Source organism: Bos taurus, chromosome 2 (assembly GCF_002263795.3).
Source record: "Bos taurus isolate L1 Dominette 01449 registration number 42190680 breed Hereford chromosome 2, ARS-UCD2.0, whole genome shotgun sequence".
In the NCBI taxonomy this organism is placed as follows: domain Eukaryota; kingdom Metazoa; phylum Chordata; class Mammalia; order Artiodactyla; family Bovidae; genus Bos; species Bos taurus.
The window spans coordinates 11,350,741-11,360,379 of record NC_037329.1 but is presented as its reverse complement, the minus strand read 5'-3'; the positions used below and the strand labels follow the sequence as shown (position 1 = coordinate 11,360,379).

At 39.7% G+C, this 9,639-nt stretch overlaps 1 pseudogene; it reads left to right on the top strand.

Annotated features, from left to right (window-relative positions):
• The first annotated feature begins 8,146 nt into the window (after positions 1-8,146).
• LOC789157 (WW domain binding protein 1-like) lies at positions 8,147-9,345 on the top strand (annotated as a pseudogene).
• The last annotated feature ends 294 nt before the right edge of the window (positions 9,346-9,639 follow it).

The following is a 9,639-nucleotide window of genomic DNA, read 5'->3' as shown; positions in this document are numbered from 1 at the left end:
TGGGGTAAGCCCTAATTTAATATGAATAGTGTTCATGTAAAGAGGGGATTTGGGACACAGATATGTACAGAGGGAAGACATGATGACACCGAGAGAGTAGTCAAGGAACATTTAAGGCTATAAGAAGCTAGGAGACAAGCATGGAACAGGTCTTTCCCTCACAGTTCTCCAAAGGAAAATTATCCCTATGAAACCTTCATTTTGAATCTCTCATCTTCCAAACATGAGGCAATAAAATTCTCTTGTTTAAACCATCCAGTTTGATGGTTTGTTACAGAAGTCCTAGAAACCAAATACACTGCCATATACAGCTTTATGTCCAATGTCTTGAAAATCACCACACACACTTTTTACTTTTGCTCAAGCAGGATCATAAATCTAGTCCTTATTAAAACATCACTAACCAGAAGTAGAGTACTCTATCAACAAAATTTTAATTGCATTCTCCATCTCTTTAAAATTGCTTAAACATATTAATCATGATAAAATGTGGTACACTGGAAAAGGGAAGCAAACCACTTCGGTATTCTTGCCTTGAGAACTCCATGAAGAGTATGAAAATGCAAAAAGATAGGACATTGAAAGATGAACTCCCCAGGGCAGTAGGTGCCTAATACACTACTGGAGAAGAGTGGAGAAATAACTCTGAAGAATGAATAGGCTGAGCCAAAGTAAAACAATGCCCATTTGTGGATATGATTGGTGATGGAAGTAAAATCCAATGCTGTAAAGAACAATATTGCATAAGAACCTGGAATGTTAGCTCCATGAATCAAGGTAAATTGGAAGTGGTCAAACAGGAGATGGCAAGAGGGAACATCAACATTTTAGGAATCAGTGAACTAAAATGGACTGGAATGGGTGAATTTAATTCAGATGACCATTATATCTACTACTGTGGGCAAAAAATCCCTTACAAGAAATGGAGTAGCCCTCACAGTAAAAAAAAAAAAAGAAAAGAGTGAAATGCAGCACTTATCTGCAATATCAAAAAATAACAGAATGATCTCTGTTCATCTCCAAGCAAACCATTCAATAGCACAATAATCCAAGTCTATGCCCAAACTACTAATGCTGAAGAAGCTGAAATTGAATGGTACTATGATGACCTAGAAGACCTTCTGGGAGAAGGCAATGGCAACCCACTCCAGTACTCTTGCCTGGAAAATCCCATGGACAGAGGAGCCTGGTAGGCTGCAGTCCATGATGTCGCTAAGCGTTGGACACAATTGAGTGACTTCACTTTCACTTTTCAGTTTCATGCATTGGAGAAGGAAATAGCAACCCACTCCAGTGTTCTTGCCTGAAGAATCCCAAGGATGGAGGAGCCTGGTGGGCTGCCCTCTATGGGGTCGCACAGAGTCAGACACGACTGAAGTGACTTAGCAGCAGCAGCAGCAGAAGAGCTTCTAGAACTAACACCCCAAAAAGATGTTCTTTTCATCATAGGGGACTGAAATGCAAAAGTAGGAAGTCAAGAGATACCTGAAGTAACAAGGAAATTTGGCCTTGGAATACAGGATGAAGCAGGGAGAAGGCTAACAGATTTTTGCCAAGAGAACACACTGGTCAGGGAAAACACCCTATTCCAACAGCAAAAGAAATGACTCTACACATGGATATCACTAGATGGTCAATACCAAAATCAGATTGATTATATTCTTTGCAGCCAAAGATCGAGAACCTCTATACAGCCAAAACAAGACTGGGAGCTGACTGTAGCTCATGTCATGAACTCTTTATTGCAAAATTCAGACTTTAATTGAAGAAAGTGGGGAAAACCACTAGGCCATGCAGGAATGACCTAACTCAAATCATTTACTATTATACAGTGGAAATGACAAACAGATTCAAGGATTAGATTTGATAGACAGAGTGCCCGAAGAACTATTTATGGAGGTTCATAACATTGTACCCGAGGCAGTGATCATAACCATGCCCAAGAAAAAGGAATGCCAAAAGGCAAAATGATTTTCTGAGGAGGCCTTTCAAATAGCTGAGAAATGAAGAGAAGTGAAGGCAAAGTGCAAAGGGAATGATATACCCATATGAATGCAGAGTTACAAAGAATGGAAAGGAGAGATAAGAAAGCATTTCTCAGTGATCAGTGCAAAGAAATAGAGGAAAACAAATGAATGGAAAGACTAGAGATCTCTTTAAGAAAATTAGAGATACCAAGGGAACATTTCATGAAAAGATGGGCACAATAAAGGACAGCTAGAATCATACATGAAACAACAGAATGGTTCCAAATTGGGAAGGAGTATGTCAAGGCTATATATTGTCACCCTGCTTATTTAATTTATATGCAGAGTACATGATGAGAAACACTGGGCTGGATGAAGCACAAGCTGGAATCCAGATTGCAGGGAGAAATATCAATAACTTCAGATATGCAGACAACACCACCCTTATGGCAGAAAGCTAAGAGGAACTAAAGAGCCTCTTGATGAAAATGAAAGAGGAGAGTGAAAATGCTGGCTTAAAACTCAACATTCAAAAAACTAACATCATGTTATCCAGTCCCATCAATTCATGGCAAATAGATGGGGAAACAGTGAAAACAGTGGCTGACTTTATTTTTCTGGCCTCCAAAATCACTGAAAATGGTAACTGCAGCCATGAAATTAAAAGACTCTTGCTCCTTGGAAGAAAAGCTGTGACCAACCTAGACAGCATATTAAAAAGCAGAGACATTACTTTGCCAACAAAGGTCCATCTAGTCAAAGTTTTTCCAGTAGTCATGTATAATGTGAGATTTGGACTATAAAGAAAGCTGAGCACTGAAGAATTGATGCTTTTGAACTGTGGTGTTGGAGAAGACTCCTGAGAGTCCCTTGGACTGCAAGGAGACCCAACCAGTCCATCCTAAGGGAAATGAGTCCTGAATATACATTGGAAGGACTGATACTGAAGCTGAAACTCCAATACTTAGGTCCCCGGATGCCAATAACTGACTCATTGGAAAAGACCCTAATGCTGGGGAAGATTGAAGGCAGGAGGAGAAGGGGACAACAGAGGAAGAGATAGTTGGATGGCATCACTGACTCAATGAACATGAGTTTAAGCAAACTCCGGGTTTTGGTGATGGACAGGGAAGCCTGACATGCTGAAGTCTATGGGGTTGCAAAGATTCAGACGTGACTGAGCAACTGAACTGAACTGAAATAAGGAGTTGATTATTTATCCTCCCTGTGGGCCTTGAAAGAGATGTGTACAATTCACTCAGATTGTTAGGTTGGTCTTCCTTTGATTTTTATGCAACACAACACCCAAGTTCTACAGAATGAAATATGTAAAACAATAATATTATAATCATGCAATCACCATAGCCCAAAAATGTACTAAAATTTCCTTTGTCTTTTATTTGTGTTTAAATTTAAAATATGTAGAATTAGTTATACTATCAACATCAAAGTTCATAGGTGTTGTTTCCCACAAGTTCACTGTGATATATTTATTGATGGAAGAGTAAGGACTATACACTATAGAAGTGTAACAAAGGGAGGGCATTCACAAGGTCACAAATTATTTCAAGGCTGTGTAAATCAATCATAATTTTTCATGTGCCATATATTTTTCTTTTTGTGTGTGTAATGCTGATAAATATCTTATATTTCTGTAAATAAATGTGCTATTTTCCTCTAGGTTTATACTAATACATGCCAGTGAGTAATCATGAATACTATCATTTCCTGGCTGAATTTCACTACATTTGTATTTTAATTTACATATGTCCAGAAAAGTTCCTTATTGGGTAGACAATTCAAACTTACTTAAACATTATATTCCATTGATTTTTTTTTTTTTTTATTTTTCAAAATTGAAAGTAAGTTAATATTTTATAGTCAGGCAAAGTGATTAGTAATCACATAAAGCATATGATATATATCTACTATTGATACACATTAGTTATCCTTAATACCCAATAGTCTCAGGCAAAAACTGGAAAGGGAAATTTTTCTTGGCCTTCTGTATTGAGTTAATGGGTCAAATAGAAACAATTCTATGGATCTCGAACAGATTGAGCAAATTATCTCAGTATTCATTATTTGTGCTCAGTCTTGTCCAACTCTTTGTGACCCAATGGACTGTAGCCTGTCAGCCTCCTCTATCCATGGGATTTTCCAGGTAAGAATACTGGAGTGGGTTGCCATTTCCTTCTCCAGGGGATCTTCCAGACCCAGGGATCAAACCCACATCTATCATGTCTCCTGCACTGGCAGGTGGATTCTTTGCCACTGAATCACCAGGGAAGCCCACTCATTATTTAGCTAAGTTTTTAGATATTCCAATGCACCTAAATGTTGCAATCATTTTGGCTCAATCATTCTTATTAAAAAATATGTAACTTTTTTAAAGAAAATGTATCCTAGTAACCAACCATAATAAATTTCATTTTTAAAAGATTAAAATTTAATAATTAAAATCTTGACGTGAAAAGATTGATTGTTTTTCTTTTCCTTTTTGGAAAAATTTTTGTTTATACCAGAGCAAAGCTAATGCATAATTGTGAACCATATTATCAAAGAACAACTTGGCCATCTGGTTTTCTAGCAGATGGTAAATATTTAATAAGGGAATGCCCCATACAATCTCTAGTTATTAAATATAAGTCATTACACTTTTTCAATACCCTTCCTGCTTATTCTCAGTATTCATGTCTAGGCAGTATTCTGTGACACAGACAAAAATGTTTAATTCTGTTATTTGCAAGTAAAAATCAGGAAGATGTATTCCAGAGTAAGATAATTTTATTAGCTGAGCAAGATGTTAAATGCACAGTAACTTGACTTGGGAGTTGGATTTTTTTTAACATGTCAAAAACTTGTTTAATATGATCCATTAGTTAAAATGAACATGGCTAAACTCCAAATTATTTTTTCTTCTGTACTGTCAGCTAATTTGGACCATGCTGATTATGGAATGACCCATTTTAAGAAAGCTCTATCCTTCTGAATAACAATAAATTACAGTAAGTCTTCTCTTAAGGAAAAAAAAAATGTATGTATATGCAGTGTAATTAAAATGCCATGGTTTATCTTACTTTTAAGTATCACTGTAATGATGAATTAATAAACATTGATGAAACAAGACATGATCACACTCCCAACTGTGCTGCAGCACTAGAAATAGATTTCTTTCTAGTGCAAATGTCCATACATTTCTGTCTACTCTCAAAAGATTTAGTCACTATGTATGCAATTTGAATTTTTTATTAGTGCATTCAATGCTATTAAAATAGTCTTAACTATATTACCAGGAGCATGGCAGATGTAATAATCAATGGCAAATGAAAATAGTGATAGGTTGACAAATAAGTTATTTCACACATATTCATCCAAGTATTACAGAAGGCACAAAGAGATCAAGCAAGGACTTGGTCCTACTAATGACCAGACTGGGTTTCTTGTTGTATCACTCATGTTTGCTCAGATGGAAAATGACGGGGAAGATAAGATGACATTTTACAGTTTATTTCATTCATTCAATAAGTATTTTTATTTCTTTATATTTTCCCTGAAATATAACTGACTATGTGTAACTTACAGGTGTAAGTTACATAAATTTAAGGTTTGAAACATGTTGAATTGATAGTTATAAGTTCTAATAATGATTGTTATTGTAGCAATAGTCAGCACCCATATTACCTCACATAATTATCATATCTTATTTCAATATGGATTTTTAAAATAATTTATTTATTTGGGACTGTGCTGGGTCTTTGCTGTTCCTTGGGCTTTTCTCTAGTTATGAAGGGCCTGGGCTTCTCATTGCAGTGGCTTCTCTTGTTGCAGAGCATGGGCTCTAGGGCAAGTGAGCTTCAGTAGTTGCAGCATGCAGGCTCAGGAGTTGATGTTTCCAGGCTCTAGAACACAGGCTTAGTAGTTGTGGTGCACAGGCTTGGGTGCTCCGTGGCATGTGGGATCTTTCTGGACCAGGGATCGAACCTGTGTTTCCTACGTTGGCAGGTGGATTCTTTACCACTGAGCTACCAGGGACGCTCTTAATAAGTATTTTTTTAATTGCTTGTGCCTGGGATTTCTTTGGAAGGAATGATGCTAAAGCTGAAACTCCAGTACTTTGGCCACCTCATGAGAAGAGTTGACTTATTGGAAAAGACTCTGATGCTGGGAGGGATTGGGGGCAGGAGGAGAAGGGGACGACAGAGGATGAGATGGCTGGATGGCATCACCCACTTGATGCATGTGAATCTGAGTGAACTCCGTGAGTTGGTGATGGGCAGGGAGGCCTGGCGTGCTGCGATTCATGGGGTCACAAAGAGTCAGACATGACTGAGCGACTGATCTGATCTGATCTGATCTAGTCTAGAACTTATATGTTTCTAGTGCAAATTTTTCCAGAAAAATGCTATAAAATTGCTCCATTGTGGCAAAAAAAAAAAGGGAATATTTTTACTTGAAAATTAATAATATCCTTTATGTTATTTTACTTTATAGTACTTCTTTACCTTGGAAAATGTGCATTTTAATTTTTTAATGCTTCTAATTCAGAATTACATTACATGAAAACAACGGATTTTTTCAGCACATTTAAAGATTTTGGTTTTCTTGAACAGGACCTCAGTAGAACTATGTCTCATCTCATCTTGTCCATCTCATCTTGTAACCTGGAACTTCTGGGAGTGTATTCACCATAAAAATTTTATTTCTAAATCTAATAAATAGTACTCAAAAAAACATATTCACTGAAAATGTTTACAGGCATTACTCCTTTTACTGTGCTTCTCTTTATTGCAGATACTTTGCTTTGCAGATACTATGTTTTTCAAAAAATTGAATGTTTGTGGCAACTCTGTGTCTAGTAAGTCTATCAGCACCATTTCCAATGACATTTACTCCTTTATCTTTCCTGTGTGATATTTTGATAATTCTCTCAATATCTCAAATCTTTTCTTAATTGTTATATTTGTTATGATAGTCTGTGATATTTAATGCTACTATTACCACTCACTAAACAAGATAATTAGAATTTTTAACAATAAAGAATTTTTAAATTGAGGTATAAACATTGATATTTTTAAAATAATGCTATTGCATAGTTCGGAGAAGGCAATGGCACCCCACTCCAGTACTTTTGCCTGGAAAATCCCATGGATGGAGAAGCCTGGTGGGCTATAGTCCACAGGGTCGCTAAGAGTCAGACACGACTGAACGACTTCACTTTCATTTTTCACTCTCATACTTTGGAGAAGGAAATGGCAACCCACTCCAGTGTTCTTGCTTGGAGAATCCCAGGGACGGGGGAGCCTGGTGGGCCGCCGTCTATGGGGTCGAACAGAGTCGGACACGACTGAAGCGACTTAACAGCAATAGCAGCAGCATTGCATAGTTAATACAGTGAAGTATAAATATAACGTCTATATGCACTGGAAGACCAAAATATTTGTGTGACTTTATTGTGATATTTGCTTTATTGTGGGGACTGGAATCAAACCCACAATATCTTTAAGGACAGCTGTACTTTTCATATAATTATAGTCTATATTTAATATAAGTAATAAATAATATATTATAAAGGTAATATAAATATATGAAATTTATGAATACTAAAAACTTTAGTATACTGGTATACTCATTTTAAACTCTGATAATGATGAGTTACTTGCCATATTACAGACTGATGAACTAAATCAACTTTTTTAGGTCTTAGAAACTGACATTTATAATTTAGTCTTATCATGTTTTCATACATTTTATTTACTATGAGTAGCAGATGAAGTTCAGAGACAAAGAATTTCTGAAGTGGTAGAAATTCTATAAGAATTACCCTTCAGAGAAGACCATCCTGAGAAATTTTTAAATGAATTTTGCTCATCTCTCCATTAAGAAAGAAATTGCCAATGTTCCTATATTATTCACATACCACAAAAGTTAAATCACAATTTTCTTTCTTTCTTTTTCCTTTTTTTCATTGTAAGTAGATATGAATCCAAAGTAATGTGTGAATAATAAATAAAATACAACCTGCAAGTTACCTGCTTTGAACAATACGGAGATTTTTATATCAGCTCTTAAATCCTAGATCTTCATTACTTCAAGAGACTGAACTTTTTCATTTTGTTTAATTTTATTAAAAAAAAAAAAAACAAATTGGGAAACAGGAAAAGAAGGGAAGAAGGAAGAACAGAGAAGAGGAGGAGAGGGAGGAGGAGGGAGGTGGCGGCGCCGTGGCGGAGGAGCAGGAGCAGGAGGGGGATGGCGAGGAGAAGGCTCCTGGGTGGCAGGGCGCTCCTGCTCCTCCAGGCGCTGCCCAGCCCCCTGTCAGTCAGGGCTGAACCCCCGCAGGATAAGGAAACCTGCATGGGTACCAACAATCAAAGCTACATCTGTGACACAGGACACTGCTGTGGACAGTCTCAGTGCTGCAACTACTACTATGAACTCTGGTGGTTCTGGCTCGTGTGGACCATCATCATCATCCTGAGCTGCTGCTGCGTCTGCCACCACCGCCGAGCCAAGCATCACCTTCAGTCCTAGCAGCGGCAGCATGACATCAACCTGATCGCCTATGGGGAAGCCCACAATTACTCAGCGCTGCCATTTTACTTCAGGTTTTTGCCAAACTATTTACTACCTCCTTATGAGGAAGTGGTGAACCGACCTCCAACTCCTCCCCCAGCATACAGTGCCTTCCAGCTCCAGCAGCAGCAGCAGCAGCAGCAGCTACCTGCACAGTGTGGCTCTGCAGGCAGCAGCCCCCCAGGCACCGACCCCACCAGGGACTCCCAGGGGGCTCAGAGCAGCCCCTTGTCCGGGCCCAGCAGAAGTAGCACGCGACTCCCAAGCGTCACTGACCCTGAGCCCTCTGACGTGCCAGCAGACCCAGCAGCCACCAAAACCTCTGGCATGGAGCCCAGCGGCTCTGTGGCTGGCCTGGGGGAGGTGGACCCCACGGCCTTCCTGGACAAGGATTCCGAATGTAAGGAGGAGCTTCTGAAAGAGTACAGCTCTGAGCAGGGCAGCGCCCTCCCTGACAACAAAGACAAGACACCTGGCAGACACCGCCGCTTCACAGGTGACTCAGGCATCGAGGTGTGTGTGTGCAACCGGGGCCACCATGATGATGACCTCATAGAGTTCAATGCACTCATCTACGATGCTCTGGACGGGCCCCTGAACTTCTGCGACAGCTGCAATGTGCGGCCACCTGGCGACTAGGAGGAAGGTCTCTGCTAGCCCTCCGAGGAGCAGGCCCGGGAGCCCGGGCATCCACACCTGCCAAGGCCGCCTGCCTGCCTGCTGCTGAACACCATCAACGAGCAGGACTCCCCAAACTCCCAGAGCAGCAGCTCCCCCAGCTAGAGCAGGTCCTGGCTATACCTGAGATTTGGCGATGCAATCAGGGTAGGGGAAAACCATGCGAGAAACATTAAGTAACTGTGTTCCTTCCCCCGCACCCCTGCTCCTGCATTTTCCTGCATCTCCAGGTACACTTTGGGGTGTGGGTGGCTTGCCCCCCCCCCCCACAGAAACACAGTGCTGTGGAGGGCTGAGAAGTTATCCTGTGACTCATTTCTCATACCCCACCCCATTCCCCTTTACCTCTTTTAAAGTCACATCTCACTGCCTGCTTGGGTCAGAGAGATGTGTGTTCAAAAGCCCCCAAGGAGGGAAT